General features: G+C 33.8%; 1 pseudogene; it reads right to left on the bottom strand.

Moving 5' to 3' along the window:
- Positions 1-843: 843 nt before the first annotated feature.
- Positions 844-16,805, bottom strand: LOC136042168 (glucose-6-phosphate isomerase-like; annotated as a pseudogene).
- Positions 16,806-19,415: the final 2,610 nt, after the last annotated feature.

The following is a 19,415-nucleotide window of genomic DNA, read 5'->3' as shown; positions in this document are numbered from 1 at the left end:
GGGGGGGGTTGGTTGGTAACTTTAACATATTTTTGAGTTATTTCTTATAGTTGGTAATATAAATATTTGAGGGCTTTTTTCTGCAATATTCTCGACTATTTTTTTTAACTGCAATGAGCTATGGTGTCTTAACGCTTAAGCAGATATAGATAAATTTCATCAATAAAATTTGTAGCTAAGTCCGTGTCTTTGTTGCAAAATTTGTAACATAACAAAGTAACAAAATCTATGGCAACTTTGGGCTAACGTTGGAGTCGATCTGCCAAGACCAGTGAAAATGAATCATATAGCACCATAAGGGTAAAGGTATACTAAAGACATTTATTTCCGACGATGCTTGAATTATGTAGGTTTTGATGAGATTTATGAAGTCCCTAAATTCCAGGTGGGAGGAGGGGAATCTTAAAATCCAGCTTTTCAACTTTCACTCTAGGGCTAATTGATGTGATCGGCCGCTACGAATGGGGCCGGAACTTGCAATTAGAAATGATCAAAGAGGGAGAAAGGGTGAAACTTCGAAGAGATTAGGGTTGTAAGCCCTTGTATACTTCACGCAGTCAGGATTTGATTGGCTTCCAAGAGAGCTTTACTTCCCAGGCATTTCTTTAAATATAACTATTTTGGTTAGAATTCACTATCTTGCCTAAGGCGTGAATATATACTTTCAGGACTGTGGGACTGCACTACTTCTAATATGAGAAATTGCAAGTCTTAAAACCCAAAAAATTTTAGTTCGTTTGTGTTCCTGGGAGAGGGGAAGGTGGATTGTGCTGTTTTTTAGAGATAAATTAAACTGTGTGATTCGTAGTCTTGCTAAGGAATGGCTCTACTTTTAGAGAAGACTCAAACTTACAACAGATTTAATTTCAAAAATGTCTACAAAAAGTAGACAGAACTGATTCTTGTTCTTGTGAAGCAAACAATAAGGTTGATTTTAATTTCATTTGTAGCATTTCAAATCTGTTTCTATCCATCTATGAAAAGGTTCTTGATTTAAGTTCCAAGCTATCTATACTGCTATATCCAGTGATTGTGTTTAAATAGCGACATCTATAACTCTAATCACGTGATATAAGCAATTAATAGATGAGAGGGCGCGGCTCAAATTACCTGAAACAAAAAGAAAATAAAACCTTGATACCCAAAAAACCCTAGCAAATGAATTACTGATCTGAGCAGTCTGAATTAATTTTCTGAGCAGATTGATGTGAAGTCAGGTTACAGTTAAAGGTCCAAAGGCCCGAGTGAGTGGAGGCGGATGAAAAAAAGGAACCAGTGACGGGGGTTTGGCGGTGGTCGGTGGTGGTGTGGTAGTTGGCTTTTGGGTACTGAGAGGTATAAACGACCTCGGGGCAAAATACCTCTTTTTGTGACCTTTCAATCTCGGGGAAAATTTATCTCTTCTTCTGAGCTGAACAGTAAATTTACAATATTTTTACTTCTCTTTGTTCAAAATTTCTATGTGTTTGATTTCCAGAATTGATTTCAGTTTAACTGCATCCTAGCCTCTTCTCCCACTTATGCCTGGATAATAGTCCTAGGTTGGACAATAGAAGCTTACTTATCTCGTTGGTTTACATTATTGTGTCTGCTTATTTATCTTTAACAGTGCATATTTGAAAAATGACACAGCATACTTTAGCATATAGCCTAAAGCTACATCTAGAGAAAGGGTTGAGTGGATGGGGGGGGGGATGAAGTTAAGCTGAAATTTACTTCAGAAATCCACAATCTAATAAAAATTATATAAAGCCAAGCTGATAAAATGTAAAAAATCTAAAAAAAAATAGTGGGTAAACAAGAAGAAAGAATATTATACGTCGAACCTTAAAATTACAATCAAAAGCAACTCACAGGAAGCATGAAGAAACATGGCAATAGATTGAATATATCACAGTAAATATCACAATACCTATTCACAATAACTCACAAATACCTAATATAAATCACAATACTTGTAGAAATCTAAAAGGCAAGCGCTTACTGAAAACGCAACAAAAATTAGGAGGAGAAAATAAGTAATTTATTGAAAATGATAAATTTATATTAAGGTCCAATATAGTCTTATCACCTGTCATAAAATCAGTAAATTTTGGTATATAATTTTAGCTAAGTAAGATATTTTTGGTAAAGGTTTAATATTTTTTGTGTTTTTGATTAAAGTAAAGAGCGAATATGAAACCTGAAATAGATAAAAATTGTATGAAACAACTAATGTAACCAATGATATAACATTGAAATAGTGAGAAATAAAATAGAAGACAATAAAAGTGATGCAAAAAATAAAAAAACAAAGTCCAAATGTATTTGGCTTCAGATCTGGAATCCTTTATTGAGGGGTTAGAAAGCCTAGCTTGAACAAAACCTGAGAAACAAAGAGAGAACACAAAATAAAAACTTAAATAAGTTAAAAAATTTAATTAATTTGCCAAATAAAATAAGTCACATTTTGAAATCACAATCAGAAGAAACTCACAGAAAGCATGAAGAAACATGACAATGAGCTGAATATATCACAATGCCTAATGAAAATCACGACAACTTATCACAATAACTCACCAATACCTAATGTGAATCATAATATTTGTAGAGGTCTAAAAAACAAGCTCTTTACTGAAAACGCAATAAAATATGATTAGGAGGAGAAAATAAGTAACATAACAAAATAATAAAAGTAATTTTAAAAGTTCTAAGTAGTATTTCATCCGTCATAAAAAGAGTAAAATTTCGGTTAAGAAAAATCAGTTTTTGGTAAAGGTCTCGTTTTATTGCGTTTCTTATTGAAGTAAAAAGGGAATATGGAGCCTAAAATTCATTAAAGTTTGATGAAACAATTAATGTAGCTAAAGAGGCAAGATTGATTGCATATGTTTAAAATAATCAATTTAGAAATTTTCAAAGTAGTGAAAAATAAAAGACTACTTGATGCAAAAAAAAAACACGATAAAGGTCCAAATATTTTGTCTTCAGATCTGGAAGCCTTTATCGAGGGGTTAAAAAGCCTAGCTTAGATAAAACATGAGGGACCAAAGAGAGCACATAAATCCTAACCTAACTAACAATTCCTTAAGAAAAAACAATTAAATGAATCTCATATTTAGACAAAACCTGCATAATAACGAACAAAGTAAAATAATTAGAAAATATAAAACAGGCGTATCAATGAGCAAACTCACACTTAAAAGTATATTTTATTTGGATTTTGTTTTGTCTTTTTGCATAGTATTTGTTCTCCCATTGTTAAGGTTTCAAGTTGTGAAGCCAAAATATTTGCACTTTTATTATTAATATTAGTATTTCTACTGCTGCTTTCTTGGAATCTGTGTATGAAAAAGTTACTTCAGAATTATCTGCATATTCTAGCAATTATTTTGTCTATGGAAAGATTTTTTTTTTCATAGCTGGATAATATATCAGAGATTAAAGGTTGAATATTGAAGGCAAAAACTTTATTATATCATTATATTTATTACGTTGTGTCCATCAATTGCGAAAAGAAACGTTGGGTGCTTTGAAACGTCTACTAAATTTATTAGAAAGTGTTGAGTACTCTTTGGTAGTACACTTCCCTTTTTTATATTTTAGAACAAGAAAGGTGACATTTGTAAAGATGCTGTTGGTTCTGAAACTATTAACACTATTTACATATAAAAATTAGTCATAACAATGGAAGTGTGGTTAATCCTTGAATAGCTTGTATATTTACTCGTCACCAGCCAGTATAATTTTTAAGAATACGTCTTATAGCCTAGCTCCACATTCCATTGGTCTTATTTTTACTTGGTTCATTGGTTATATTCATTGGTTAATTCATTTATTCATTGGTTATTCATTGGTAGAACATTTTTTCATTGGTTATGTTTACTCGTCATCAGCCAGTATAATTTTTAATAATACGTCTCATAGCCCAGCTTCACTTTTCATTGGTTTTTCCCAACCGGCACTTTTTGGCTGCTGAAACATGCCTTGTCACAAAAAAGACAACCCTATGCCTTTTACGCAAGATCAGAAAATTTATTAAGCTTTAAATTTATTACAACATTTCATGGATAGGTTGAAAAGGTTGAAAAGCAAAACATTGAAAAGCAAAGCTGGTGAAAGGGAGATTTAAATGAAAAAGGGGAAACAACAGATATAAGAATCTTAGAAATAGTCAATATCTTGAAAAACCGGTTATATTTCATATATATATATATATATATATATATATATATATATATATATATATATATATATATATATATATATATATATATTATGGGAGTTTTTGAATTTTTATGGACAAAAAGTGTGGTGGATTGAAATAACTACTTTCGCTTATTATTTCGCTTATTTTTTTCGCTTCGTAATTGGTGGATAAAATCTATCCTTTGGGGTTCAGGAACAAACTAAGTATTCAAAACTTATCAAGGATAAGTTTAACATTAAATAATTTTTCACAATTGAAACCAGCAGAAACAGCCGTTCTCTTAGCTTTATTTAGAATTAAAGAAAGAACCAATCTGGAGTAACCTCTTCACACGAATTGAGCGCTATGTGGTATTCATTGGTAAAATCCACTGACCAAACAAATAAATGTCTTGTAAGTTTGGATTGTATTCTATACATCTGGCTTCGCGAAAAAGTTCGTTGTGTGTTTGAACGCTTCGCATATATATGTTTTTAAAAAAAATTGGCTATTCACCAGTTTCGGAATTCAATCAAAAACATGGTTCAACGTAGCAACACTGACAAAAACGTTATACAGCTCTAAAAGCTTCATAATTTAAAACAAGCAAAAGAAAAATCTTAGAAAGGAGCTTTTCGGGCATAAATAGAACTCAGATGAATCTAGGGGCTGATGTTTATTTTCGTGTTCTTAATACCTTTGACAGAAATTTGATAGTGATCATGGTATCATTAAATGCAAAAAAAATATTTTAATAATAAAAAACTGGATAATTCATGCATAATAATTAGACAAATAAAAAATGCTATAATGTAAAAATGTGAATTCAGTTTTTTGACAACGCATACTTTGTAAGCTCCCACTTCTGATTAAGGTTATCAGATAAGGTTATTTTTTATTAGTAAAAAAAAACAAGTTTTTTTAACTGAAAGTAAGGAGCGACATTTAAACTTAAAACAAACAGAAATTACTCTGTATATGAAAGGAGCTTTTCCCTCCTCAACGTCTCGCTCTTTACGCTAAAGTTTGACTCTTTCTCACTAGTCTACTTTTTAAAACAGTAAAAAACTTTAGCATAAAGAGCGAGGCGTTGGGGGGGGGAAGCCCCTTTCATGTACAGAGTAATTTCTGCTCTTTTTAAGTTTAAATGTCGCTCCTTACTTTCAGTTAAAAAAAACCCTGTTTTTTTATTTAATATCATTTAAGATTCGACGAGAAATAAAATTTAAGCTGCAAAAGTTTTTTTTTTGCTGTATTGTTTTCAGGTTTTTCAATGAAAATACAGAACCAAGAAAAGTATTCTTAGACATTTTGAGTGGAGAAAATATCTAGCAAGCAAACTTTTACTCTAACCACTTCCCCTCCCCTGCCAAAAAAATAATGGCGCTACTACCCATACCTTTGTCTGTAAGTTATTCAAGCTATAAAAATATATTAGTTTTTGGCCATTGGAATTGACAAAAATGAAGAAGATTTTTCTTCTAAAATCATAAATTTCAAGCATTGTGTTTGGTAGGGACTTTAATAAGGGGGTATGGAGAGGCTATGAAGCCATAAAAACTGTAATTAAACAACTAATAAAAACTTAGACAAATAAAAAAATGCTATAATGTAAAAGAGTGACTTTTATAAATTAGTTTGACTAATTAGTCAAATTGACTAGTCAAACCAATAGTTTGACTAATTAATTAGTCAAATTTGACTATCAATTTGACTAGCTTTTATATTTTTCAGTTTGACTTTTGAAGCTTCTGATTAAGGTTATCTTCAATCACTATTATATTGAAAAAAAAGTTCCGGAAATTTTTTTTCAATTTTTTTTAGTCGAATTCTAAAACAATTATATGAACCAATCCTGACTTATTTGACCAATTATTTGGACCAACCTGTCTTAAACCAATCGACGAACCAAAACAGATAAATCCAAATACAGACCATGATTTTTTTTCCAATCAAGAATGTTTTAATGAAACCGGTAAAACTACTTGCAAATCCCTTGTTCAATTTGACATCCCTTTACAAAAACAAGATTTGAAGGAAAGTCAGGTCAAGCCCTAGGAATGACGCATGGACGGATAATAGATAAGACATATCTATTAACAAATGAACTAATATCATTTTCATACAATCCTAATAAGAGGGAGTTGACGCCAGAATTGCCTCTCACTCAATTTGACTATGTCTTGGCTTTTTCTACAATTACCCATGACTTGATGCCCACAACTGTTCCCTTTTAATTCAAATTATACCCGGTAGTTTCCTATTTTCTGTAATACTAGTCTCAGACGAATGTTCACTAGACCAGTATCTGCTACTTCATAGCAAATTAATTATCACTTAATTACCAAATATAAGTACAAATCAACAGGAATGTACTCGGAGAGATGATTTGAGCCCCAGCCGCTCGCGCCCCACACAAAAAATCCTAAATTTCTAGGGACTCCTTACTCAGAAGAACAAATTAATTTTTTCTATTGACCCGCACCAAAAAAAATAATATAAAAAATGGGGTGCATGCGTCAGTAAAATATTTCTCTAGACACCACATTAGTAAAACATTTATATAACAACATTTGCAAATCAAAATATAGACAACTTACGTCCTTCGCCTTTTCCAGAAACCAAGCTTTTGCGGAATTGGCATTGGTGGTAGTTTCTTGAGTGGTGAAGGTTTTAGATGCAATGATAAACAGAGTAGTTTCCGGATTAACTTTAGCCAGGGTCGTTGCTAAATGAGTGCCGTCAATATTTGATACAAAATGGACCTGGGGACCAACAGCATATGCTTTAAGTGCTTCTGTTACCATTAAGGGACCCTAAAAAAGAAAAAAAATAGAAATTTTATGCATCGAAGCATTGTTTTTCAAAATAAAATAAATAAATATAAATGAAATATGCATTGAAGCATTCTTCCTCCGAAATATGGATCCTAAATTGAATCACAAGAATCTAAAAAAAAAATGGGAAGATTTGAGTCGTTCTAAATACTTTTTACTAAATTTCCCTATTATGGCAATCTACCAAAGACATTTGGTTTTCTTAAGTACCACGTTAAGGGGATTCTTTATCCTAAAATCATGTTGAGATTCTTAGTGTCGGCTGACAGTCTATGACAAAGGCCCACTAACAAATGTTCTCTGCACTACAGTGAACTTCCGAAGAGACGTAAAAAAATTAACAGGGGATCTTAAATGTCTCAAACAGTTCAAAAAGTTAACGAAACGATAATTTAAAACAAGGAAAACGCGTTTGTTTAAGTTTTGTTTGACCTGCTTTCATTTTTTTAACCTTAGGTTCACACACAAGAAGTTGCTGTGATAGGCAATTTCGTCAATCGTAGGAATTGGCAATTTTCATTGCCTTGTTGTTCACACATATTCCAGGACTTTTAGCTAAAAAAAGGGTCGAACCCGGATAAAATTACAATATAAACGAAAATCGTACCAAAATAATCAAAAAAAAATTCTGTACAACATACTAAAAGTCCCCATAAATCCAAGTGGGGCGAGTACCCGAAAAACAGAGGAAAAGGGGGAAATTGGGAAAACTGCCGAACATGCCCAGAAAGTAGTTCAAAGTGAGTTTTCTGGGGCTTTCCCATACGCTGATCACGAAAATGACATTTAAAATTCAGTATAGAATAAAAGTACTATGGAAAACGGGGGAAAAAAGAGGGGAAATATGTAAAAATACAGGGTAGGGTTAGAAAGCACTTTTAAATATGTTTTCTGGGGTTTTTCTATCTGCTAATCCCGAAACTGACATCTAAAATGAAATAAAGAACATGAGCCCCATCATAATGGGGGAAAAGAGGGGAAGAAAAGGGACAATTGAAGTCAGGGGAGGAAATCAGTTTGAAAGGTGTTTTTTGGGGTTTTCCTATCTGCTGATCACGAAACTGACACCTAAAATGATGGGGAAAAACGAGAACCATGAAAACCAAACAAAACAGGAGGAAATAACGGAAAAGGGGAAGGGAGGCCTGACTCCTGAGCCAGCTGCTAATGGCTAATAAGTAGGCCTATGGACAAAGTAACTCGCTTAAGTATCAAACTTTTACTTTCTTGTATCACAGACATTTCTTACAACGATTTGAATTACTAAACATAAAGAAAATAACCACTTGGCAATGATCACAGTATAAAAATATAGCTACTATAGGTAAAATTTGCACTTTCGAAGGCAATATCGTTGAATAAAAAACTGTACTAGCGAAAGCAATATGGAAAGAAGCGAAAATGGGCTCAATTCACCACGTGCCAGTGTCAGATCATGTCACTGTAGTTGTCGGAGGTTGGCTGCTTCAGCAAGTACCTGGTCTTGCTGATGTATCTATTAACAAATGAACTAACCTCCTTTTTGTACAATCCTAGTAAAGGGGGGGGGGAATTTTATGCAAGACTTTTTTTCTCATTCAATGAACTATCTGTCTTAGCTTTTTCTACAATTAACCATGATTTGATGCCCATAACTATTCCATTTTAATTCAAAAATCAACGGGTCGATTGAAAAGGACCAAATCATCTTTACACATATATTCTGTTTTGTTTGTCCCTGATTTAGAAAAAGGCTCGATTGAATAGGACCAAATCGTCTTTACACATATATCCTGTTTTGTTTGTCCCTGATTTAGAAAAAGGGTCGATTGAAAAGGACCAAATCGTCTTTACATATATATTCTGTTTTTGTTTTTTTTCCATGATTTAGAAAAAGGCTCGATTGAATAGGACCAATCGTCTTTACACATATATCCAGTTTTGTTTATCCCTGATTTAGAAAAAGGGTCGATTGAAAAGGACCAAATCTTGTTTTTGGACGTGCCGTCGAAATTCCTCTTAGATTTAAATAGCTGTGTCTTTTAATGACCTTGTTCATGTGTTTAATTTTTTCCTTCGGTCCAAAGTTTTTTTTATTATTTTCTCTATAAGTGGATTTACAATCAATTATTATTGCTATTATTATTAAGTTTCTGGGCGTCTTAAATGTACTTGAATATAATCTTTTCTGTTATTGAAGAAATTCTTGATATTCAATTCAAGCTAGCTAAAAGGTAACTTGATCAACTAACCCGAAAGTTTGACCCTTCACCCCAATCGGCAGTGATATTTAAAAGGACGACATATGCTATGATTATGATGAATTGATATGCTATGATGATATGCTATGATGAATTTTTAGGAGAGTCAAAGAACAGAAAAATTTTGTCGACAGTAATCCCTCTGAAGGACGAGACTAATGGAGATAAAGGGATACAAACAGACTAAGGGAGATGAGAGGACTAATGGAGATAAAGGGGTATAAAGAGACTAAGAGTGATGAATGGACTAATGGAGATAAAGGGAGATAAAGATAAATGGATTTTCTAAACCAACGTTTTATGGTCTTTTCATAGATATACATTAAATTCAAGTATTCCGAGCGAATTCCAAACAACTTCATTTTATGACGTATATCTCCATTTTTCGTGCCAAAAAAGGAAAAAAGTATTCTAAGCAAATTGAAAATTAATCCATTTATGGCGTGTCTTCTTGTTCCTTGACAAAAAAAAGGAAACCTATTTCAGGTCCCTACGTTATTCCTTCTCTTTTGTCAAAATTGGCGCATGTATATTTCTGTCTTCATAACTGCACAAGATAGGGAAATTCTGACTCCACTATTCAATTCCTCCTGATGAGTTTACCCACAACATATACTTAACTAATTTTCGACCAAAAACCGCATATGTCATCCTTTTAATTATTACAGCTGCAGTTAGGTACACAATTTTCACGTTTGTTACCATGATGTTACATATCCATCACTTGGGCCACTCACGATACTTCGACCCTGTCGTACTACTAATTCCATTTCAGAACTACTTTCTACTTTTTACCTTGTTCGTAAAAGCTCTGGAGATGTTGCCAACCCCTCATTCATTCAATTTTTTCGTATGATTTTGAAGGCTGATTTTTAAAAGAACTGTTTGTTCAATGTATACGTTATGTGAATGTCCCGAAATTGATGAATGTCGACATTCACCTGTGAATGTCCGAAATATTTTTTTGGCTCCTTGGATTTAGTCAGAGTTGCCAGGCAACTTTTTTTTTTAGCTTAATACAAGGTTTGATGATGACAGATTAGGTTAGATTAGGTTTGGTTAGGCTAACATATTTTTAACTTATTTCCAATATTTATAACCAAATTTAACCTAAACCAACATAAACTAGTATAATCTTACTTTAACTTTTACCATCATAGCTTGCATAAGACTGAAAAAGCTGATTCACAGAGCTAATTGAATCGAAGCAGAGAAAAAGGAATTTCGGACATTCACCAGTGAATGTCGACATTACCCAGATTTCGGAAATTCATGGTAACATATATACACCATAAATAATATGCATCCTGTGTTCGGAAGCTTTTACATCAAAACTATTAGTTCCAAAGCGTTCAAATTATTCAATAACACTTTCTTTAGACTGACTTTTAATTTTTTCCAAGCAGGTGTGCAAGAATATTTTTTTGGACTACTCTTTCCTGAACTTGAAATCTGAATATCTTTATCTCCAGCAAATACATATGGCACCTAATATATTTAAACCGTTGCATAAAAAAACATATTTTTTAAACTTAATTGTTTAAGGCATAGTGGAAAGACTCCTTAGCTATTATTACATACACTATTGCATTCATCTTAAACTCCAATACTAAGATACAAATAAATTAGATAATGATTTTATACTGTTTAATTACTTTAACGTTAATTGCTTGCATCGTTAAAACTACTTATAAAAAAAGATCTGTTTTGGTTAACAATAGATTTTCTCAGCAACACACGTATATTCTGTCATCATCGATACCAGGATCTGTACAAATTCAAAAGATATTAAGTGACACTTGTGATTAAACTGAATATGCAGCACCCTCGTTGAGCTAAACCAAATCCATTGGTTGGTTCAGTGGCATAAATCGATAAGGGGTGGGGGGGGGCGTCCCACAGCGTCTTTGTGCCATTTTGTTCTATATTCAATTTTGACTATTAGAAGATTCAAAAAAAAAATCTTAGCTCTCCCTTTACACTTTCGTGAATTAGGACCCCTAAGGCCCCTTATCAAATTAAAGGTAGTTTTTTTTTAGATTTAAATTTAAATCACTAAAGTAGATACATTTTTCTTTACTCTTCTTGACTACAAAATAGGGCAGGTTAGAGAGCAGAGAATCAGCCTGGAGAAACACTTCACAGTAGCGTATTCATTGCGGTGTTTGGCAAGTCTTATGTTCAGATCAATAGGTGTAAAGCAAAACTAAAATGTGAAAAATATATATAAAATTATTTGCTTATTTAATTTATTAAGCGTAAAGACTTCAGCGTAGCTTTTAACGGTACTTTACTACACAGTATATGTACTATACAGAAAGGAAATTTCTATATTCTACATTAAAAATTTCTGGGAAATCTCTTCATGACTCCATCTTCGCATGTGCAATAGCGGAATTAATTAATATTCATGTACCATTGAGCGCTGAGATGTGTCCCTTTGTGTGCTGGGATGAGTCTATGAGCACCAATAAGCTGAATTTTAGGAGGGGACTTACCTGGTCTAATTGTCACTTCCAATGCTATATAATAGAAATCTCAAAACGAGCATATAAGGCAGCAACATTCAGGCAGGGGGGGATGGTTCGTCCCTGTTCCCCTTTATGGGTGCCCATGGATGAGTCCCATTTCTATAACAAATTGTCTTTACTGTCTAGTACTTATGCTGTGTTGTATTGATACTGCGATAACTCAAGGCGAACTTGTGCTTACGTCACCCCTCTCCCCCCCCCTTATGGTCAAATCGTGGAAATCTATAATATACCTAATTTAATCTGGTCTGGTCCCTGATACGCCTGCCAAATTTCATCGTCCTAGCTTATCTGGAAGTGCCCAAACTAACAAAACCGGGACCATCAGACCGACAGAAATTGCAATCGCTATATGTCACTTGGTAAATACCAAGTGCCATAAAAACAGATTTTCTTTACTGTCTAGGACACGTGCTGTGTTGTATTGATACTGCGTCAAGCCAAACTTGTGCTTGCTCTTGTTCGCATATTCTATGCACACCTTCGACCTCACTCTAGCATGCTTAAGGGCAGGAGAAGGATTATGTGAATGCTGGATAAAACACGTAACAATGCAAAAAAATATATGGAAACGATAGTCCAGAAATATGTTCTTAAATGCTTTATTTTTGTTGATCGTGACAAACATATCGTCATTTGATATGAAGCATATTTTTATCAGAATTAGTTTTTGAAATAAATATACACATTCAATAGCATCGATATAAAAAACAGCACTCAATATAAAAAAGAGTAAAGGATACGGCCCATGACCTTCAAAGTCCAAACTCGCAGTACTGATCTACGTTTCAAGGCCTTTCAGCCAAGAAGTGAAGTGGAGGGCTGGGCCAGCCATACTCCGACCGAGCTTACTGTCACACTACTGACCCCCGTCCCAAACCAAATAGACTGCCACACCAGGAATCGAGCTCCACCCCTCGGATAAAGGAGCAGTCAATATGAATTGTTATTGATAATGCAACATACTTCAAGAGATGTTAGATGGTATAACCATAAAAACATTAATACAAATTGTAAAAATATATAATACATTTTGTGATCCTGTTTGGCGGTCCCCACATCTCGCTGTTATCCCTTATGAGACTTGACTAAAGAACCTGCCTTACCAAGACACAATAATTCCACTAAGTCTACATACAGAAACCTGAACATAGATGTATTCCAGTTCCAGTCAAGAATATGACTTTACGGTACAAAAGGTCTGAAATTGGGTTTCGCAATATTGATTTAAAAAAGAATTGTTTTTTTTTGTAGGCTAAGAAAGAATATAAAGAAATAAGAATTTGATGGCAAGTCGAGGCTTGACCTTGAAGGGTGAAAAGGGTCAAAATTCCGATTTATTAGGATATAGGAGGAGTGTGCGTAGCTGTTGGCCTCAAACGTCTTGGTGCTACAGTGAGTAGTAAATAGTATCTGCAGGTTCGATAAATCAATAACCAAAAGTTCCCGACTCCACCTCAAGTCATATAACTAATATCTGTAAACACCACTTACCAGGTCTGATCCTCCAATTCCGACATTAACAACATCAGTTATTCGTTTTGATGTGTAGCCAACCCATTGGCCATGAATAGCTTGGTTTAAAAACTCCTTCATGTGATTTAAAACTCCGTTGACATCTGGCATAACATCTTTCCCGTCGATATGAATTGGGCTGTTCGAACGGTTTCTAAGAGCTACATGAAGAAACTGCTCTATCTTCAGTGAAGTTTATCTTATCACCTCTAAACATCGCATCATGGCACCTTTCGATATCCCTGGCATGGGCCTGGAATAATTTTATTTGTAAACTTTCTAAATTTCTTTAAACTTTCTAAAATACTAAGAGTAAACTTCGAGAAACTACTTGAAAAACTAACTTTCTAAACTAAGTTAACTTCCGAAACTATAAACAGATTGGATCTATAGGGCATATTTTTCTTAAACTTTCACCATTCTAAAGCTATCAATGATCAGCTCACTCACATTACCCGAAGGAGAAAACACTTAGGATAGAGTTTCCTCAGCTTTGAAATAGCCTTATCTGTTCTGCACTACCTATTTAACTGAAACTATCTCCTAGAGATTTATTCCTTCGATGCCATCTGTTGATTCCTTCAAGTAAAGATTCAACAGACGTTTAAATCACAAAGGACTAGCAACCTACTGAGCACCCCATTAAAGGTGTGGTCCAGGAAAATTTTATAATAGTAATAAAAAAGGTAAAATTTCTTCAAAGCACGGTTATGGCAAATAGCCGAAAATTCAGCTTTTCCCTCATTTCAACCGAAAAATGTATGGAATTTAACTTTCACTTTCATAGTGGTATAGGTCAAAGGTGGTATCAACTTGCAAGCGTTAAAACTGGCGGTGGAGAAAGAAAAACACCAACGCCATCAAGCGTTTGGCTTTTCTTGTTTTTTTTTTTCAATTTAAAAATAAGGCAAAATTAGTGAAATTTTCATGACCGGTAAAATTCCTGTAGTTGTCAATTCCTGACAACTATTAAGTTGCCAAGTTATAAAAAACTTTCATGTGATTAAGAACTATTTTAACTTCTGGCATTACATCTTTCCCGTCGGTTATAATTGGGCTATTTGAACGATTTCTAAGATATATGAGGAGAATAGCTCTGTCTTCGGTGAAGCTGATCTTATCACCTCTGAAAGAGATGCTTCAACATTCCTGGTACGGGCCTACGATAATTAAATCAGCTAATGAAGTTTCTAAATTACTCCGAGAAAATACGAAAAAGTAAACTCCGAGTAGCTTTACTTTTAGTGAGTTAAGTATTCAGTTATCATACGAAACTAAATAAAGTAGATCTATAGGGTCCACAGAGCCGGTTAAAGAGAGGATGAGGCAAGCTGCCCTGGTCTCTGTGGTTGGGGAGCCACAGTTGGAGGGCTGCCCACTTCGGTCAAATTTGTCACACGGTTCGGCATTTTTTGCTTATATTTGAGTCGGCAGGGACGTCCTAATTAATTTTTCCCCGGGTGCCACCAGCCCTTGGAATGGCTCTGAGAATATACAATTTTTAAGGTACCAAGGACACCAAAATGAAGATTTTGTTCGCCCCCTGGCTCCATCATCGGTCTATTCTTACTAGAAAAACAAAATTTTATATAATTTTTCTGTTGGTTGTAATGCACATAAAGATTGTTTTGATGCGTAAATCTTCACCATTTTAACGAAAATCAAGGTATCTGAACATTTTGACGCATCTTTATTTTTTCTTACAAGGACGTGGGGTGAAAAATAACACGCATAAGAGGGGCCACTCTCTAATTATTTTTGATTCTTACTTGTGACACCAGAACTTACTATTTTCACTTGAATGAAACTACTTAAGAAAATATTTGAAGGGTGGTTTGATGCAACTAACACTTAGTAAAAAAACAACAACAAAAATCAATAAAATATAAATAAAATAAAATCATGCCATAAAAATATAAAATTGTGTATTTCTGTACTTAGGAGACGGAAAATCCGCTGGGTGATCTCTTGGACATGCAGACGTTAACGGTGTGGTTTTTGTTAAGATTATATTTTTTTGCAGGATATTTCATTTTTTAGTCAAACTGTCTAGATTTACGTTTGCTATTAGCTTTTTTGTGGTACGATTAAGCTTAATAAATTGAAATGTTCTTAGCCACTATATAATTCTTCCTGTTGGTTCATTGAGACAAGATCCTTTTTATCAAACAGTTCGTGGTAACGAACTTTAAGGAGTGACTTGGCTCAATAGTAACCAAAACAATAAAAAATGCAATTGATACCAGTAGATGCATCAAAAGAATTAGATTTTAATGCTGATTTTAAATATATAAGTCTCATCAAGTTTAGTCATACCCATCAAAAGTTAAGAGCCTGAGAATATCTTCCTTATTTTCAAAAAGGGGGAAACACCCCCTAAAAGTGTTAGAAACCTAATAAAAATCACACCATTAGATTCAGCGTATCAGAAAACTCTACTGTAGAGGTTTCAGGAAGTTTTTGGTACTTTCAAAAGAGCTATTTACTCTAATTAAACCCATTGTGATTTCAAGGGTCATTCTTAAATAATTGGAACAAATTTCGAAGTATAGCGTAAACAGCAAGATATTTACGAGGGACGAACCCCGTCATATATGTAAAAATTTCTGTTCGTTTTAGGTTTTAATTTTGCTCCTTGCTTTCAGTTGAAAAAACTTGTTTTTTTATTTAATACTTCAAAGGACGGTCGATTGTGAAGGACAGAATCTTTCAGCCCCATTTCCCTTCGTTGTGGAATTAGAGTCCACTGTGTAGGCAGGGGCGGATCTAAAGCAAAATCTTGGGAGAGGCTCAATGTGACAAGGGGACCAATGAGGAAAATCTTGGAGGAGGGGGCAATCTGACAAAGGTGCCGGTAATTGATCGAATTGACAAATTTATACGAAAAACAAGAGTGAAAAAAGGGAAAGAGGGCACCAGATTTTTTTTTTTTGGGGGGGGGGGTCATCTCACCCCCTGAATCTCTCAGTGTATGTGAGGGGGATACGTCTCTTTTCTCTGTTTTTATGGACAAACGAAAACTTCATGATTGTTTGGTGTTTTTCTTTTGTTTATCATAAGCAAAATGTTTTAGCACGACTTTTTATGGATGATGATAGGACGTCCATACACAAAATTCTCTTACCCTCTCTCTTCAAAAGGTTCATAAAATTTTTAACTTGATCCCCGGATACAAAGCAAAACATGTTGCCCTAACAAACTCCATGGAACATTAGAACCCTTCTAATGATATCTTCTAACTGTTTACAATGTTTACGATGAGAAAGACTTGCTTGCCTTAAGGCTTCACATATAAATACTGCTTGCCCTTTGTGGTTTTTTAAAATCAATCAAATTCACATAAAACAGTTTTGATAGATTTGGGTTAGGGTAAAGTGGCAGGCTTATCTTTTACGATTGTAGTAAATTTTTGCTTAAAATTTACAATTTATGATGACTAAATTGTATCTAATTTAGTAATTTAGGTCATTCAAATTTTAGTTATCAATCATACCGACGGGAATTTAGTGGACATTACTCGAATTAAAATCCCTTTTCGTGATATTTTTGTTATTTTCATATGAAATTTTGACGACAAGTTTGTTTTTTCTTCTTTGCCAGCAAATTGAGCGATTGATTTATTGTCAAAAAATTTTGTGAAAACATCTGTAGTATCTTCAGTATAGTCAAGTTTTTGTACCCTGGGTGATGCTCTTTTATATCTATACCTAGACCTACAATAGCATTTGCTGGTTTCACAGGGTAAAGCCATTCAAAAGCAAGTTAGTAGCTTATTCCAGCTCTAAATGAGCACCTGGAGAAATCCGGGGAAGTTAAGCGTGAGGAATGTGGGAAAACACAGAATTGCAGGCCTCATCCCCCATTGAACTTAAGGGCCGAGGGGCCTTGTAATAGAGATCAGTATCACCGGTTTGGACTTTAAGGATCAATTGCCTTATTCGTCACCTTTTTATTTTTACCTAGAAGCTCATTAGTTCTGGTTCTGTACAAAACCGGCAAACATCACTTGATACCTTTTCTGTGTTCTTCAATAATCGATTATGGGGGTAATTTTATTGTAAGCCCTTAAATGGCTAAAAAAAAGTCCTTAGTAACTAAAAGTTTAAAATGTGTTTCTAAAAGAAAAGAAACTGGCTGGTGGAGAAAAATTACTGCTTGTAGCTGATCCAGGATTGGTAATAAATGTTTTCAATAACTTCAATAGTAAAATGGGTACTTGTATGATAAACACCCTAAAGTCTGTTTGTGGAAAAGTGGTAGAAGGTGGGACGGTGAAAAAATTATGATCCCAGGTTGTGGCCTCTTTGGCGCAAGTTACGTAGCAGACCAAACTAAACCGCAATAAGTTAAATCAAACTAAATAAGCCTCCATGCAGGGGTTGCACCAAAATCCCCCAATTCTTTGCTCTTGGTGCTAAAATTTTGCAAGTGCAATGCTGAAATAAATAGTAAATTTGCCAAATACAGACGGTTTGTAATAGCAAGTGCTTTACCAGCTGTAACAAATATATTTGCAAATAAATTGGTACTTTTATGTTATAGCGCCTATGTTCAGTTCTTTGGTAAATATTTCAATTTCCATATTACAGGATAAGTTCATATTACTTGTCCTGTTTTATTTATTTGTTGTCAAGTCTTTATTTGTTCTAAATAAAGGATTCTTTTGAGAAAAAAAGGGCGTATTTCAAGGCACCCCTTTTAAAGTGCATTTTAAACTGTTTTTTTGTACACCCATGAAAAAAACCCTGCCCTTCCCCAACGAAAAAAAAAATACAGGATAAATGACTTACGAATTAAATGAACATACCACTTCACGTTTCTTTTATATTATTTAAAAATATAATAATTGCTTCTCTCGCAAACTCAAATTTAAGCCCTTTTTGGGCCCTTAAAAACGACCCAAAATTTCTAGTTTTTGGGTATAGAAAATGCTTAAAACGTTGGTTCTAAACTTATTTTTTGAAAATAAATCCATTTTTAAAGTTAAATAATCCACGAGCATTGATTTATTATTATTAAGTTCAATACAAAATTAAAAAAAAAATCATTTTTCTATCCGCCATTTTTTGTCTGTCGTCACATTGGTGAAACGGCAGTTGATAAGCGATGTAACAAAATAAGAAGAAAAAATGGTAGGTTTTTTTTTGTTTGTTATCCAACTTAATATTGAGAAATCAGTGTTACAATTCACAATCCATAAATTTACAATTAATAGTATGCTTCAAACAATTGTTATAACCCATTTTTATACTAAAAAAATATAGAATGATATTGTTATTTTCAAGGGTCCTAAAAGGGCTTAAAACTGAATTTGCAAGAAAAGCGATTACATTCAGAAAGAGCACAAGAAATTACATCTAGTTGTATGTTCACTTTCTTCGTATTTACCAGTTTTTCATCCATTGACCCACTGTAAAACCGGTTTCTTCGTCAGTTTCTTTCAGCTTAGCGTAGAAAAACAAAGACAAGTGACAGAATAGATGGGAAATATATAATGTGGGCTATATATTTGCACATTAGGGTGGGGTGGGATAAATTATTTGTGCTCTGTGAGTTTAGGAAACAATTCTTACTTCATAATATGCAGAATAATTGTACCTAACAAACTTTGCGTGTACACCCTCTATAATTCATCCCCCTACCTAATGTGCAAATATATAGTCCAAATTTGTTTCTATATATTTCCGTCCTATTTTGTGAAATTTCATTAATATTAGTAAGAGATGCAGATCCTACTTAGATAAAGAACTTAACAAAGGCGTTATAACATACAAGTACCAGAAAATTTAATGGAGAAGACACTGTTATTTTTTTCGTATATTATGTCTCCCCTGTTATAAAGTTTAATCCAGAAATCGATATAAATGCAACTTACTAAATAATAGGGATGCTCTCTGCCTAATGTTTGCTTCACAAGAACTCGAATCAGACTAGTACATAATAAGTCTGAACAAAACGAAAAAAAGCTCTTCCATTCAAACTCTTAACCTGGTTTTTCACAGACTCATTTTTATTTCATGCTTTAATCTTCACAGTGATCTATTTTATGCAAAAAATCTGTCATCCTTTATCTATAAAACGCATCATAGTCATCTCAATTGGCCAATTTAAAATTGGCCTTTCT

This window comes from Artemia franciscana, unplaced genomic scaffold, assembly GCF_032884065.1.
Source record: "Artemia franciscana unplaced genomic scaffold, ASM3288406v1 PGA_scaffold_74, whole genome shotgun sequence".
Classification (NCBI taxonomy): Eukaryota; Metazoa; Arthropoda; class Branchiopoda; order Anostraca; family Artemiidae; genus Artemia; species Artemia franciscana.
This window is presented reverse-complemented; position numbering and strand designations above follow the sequence as displayed.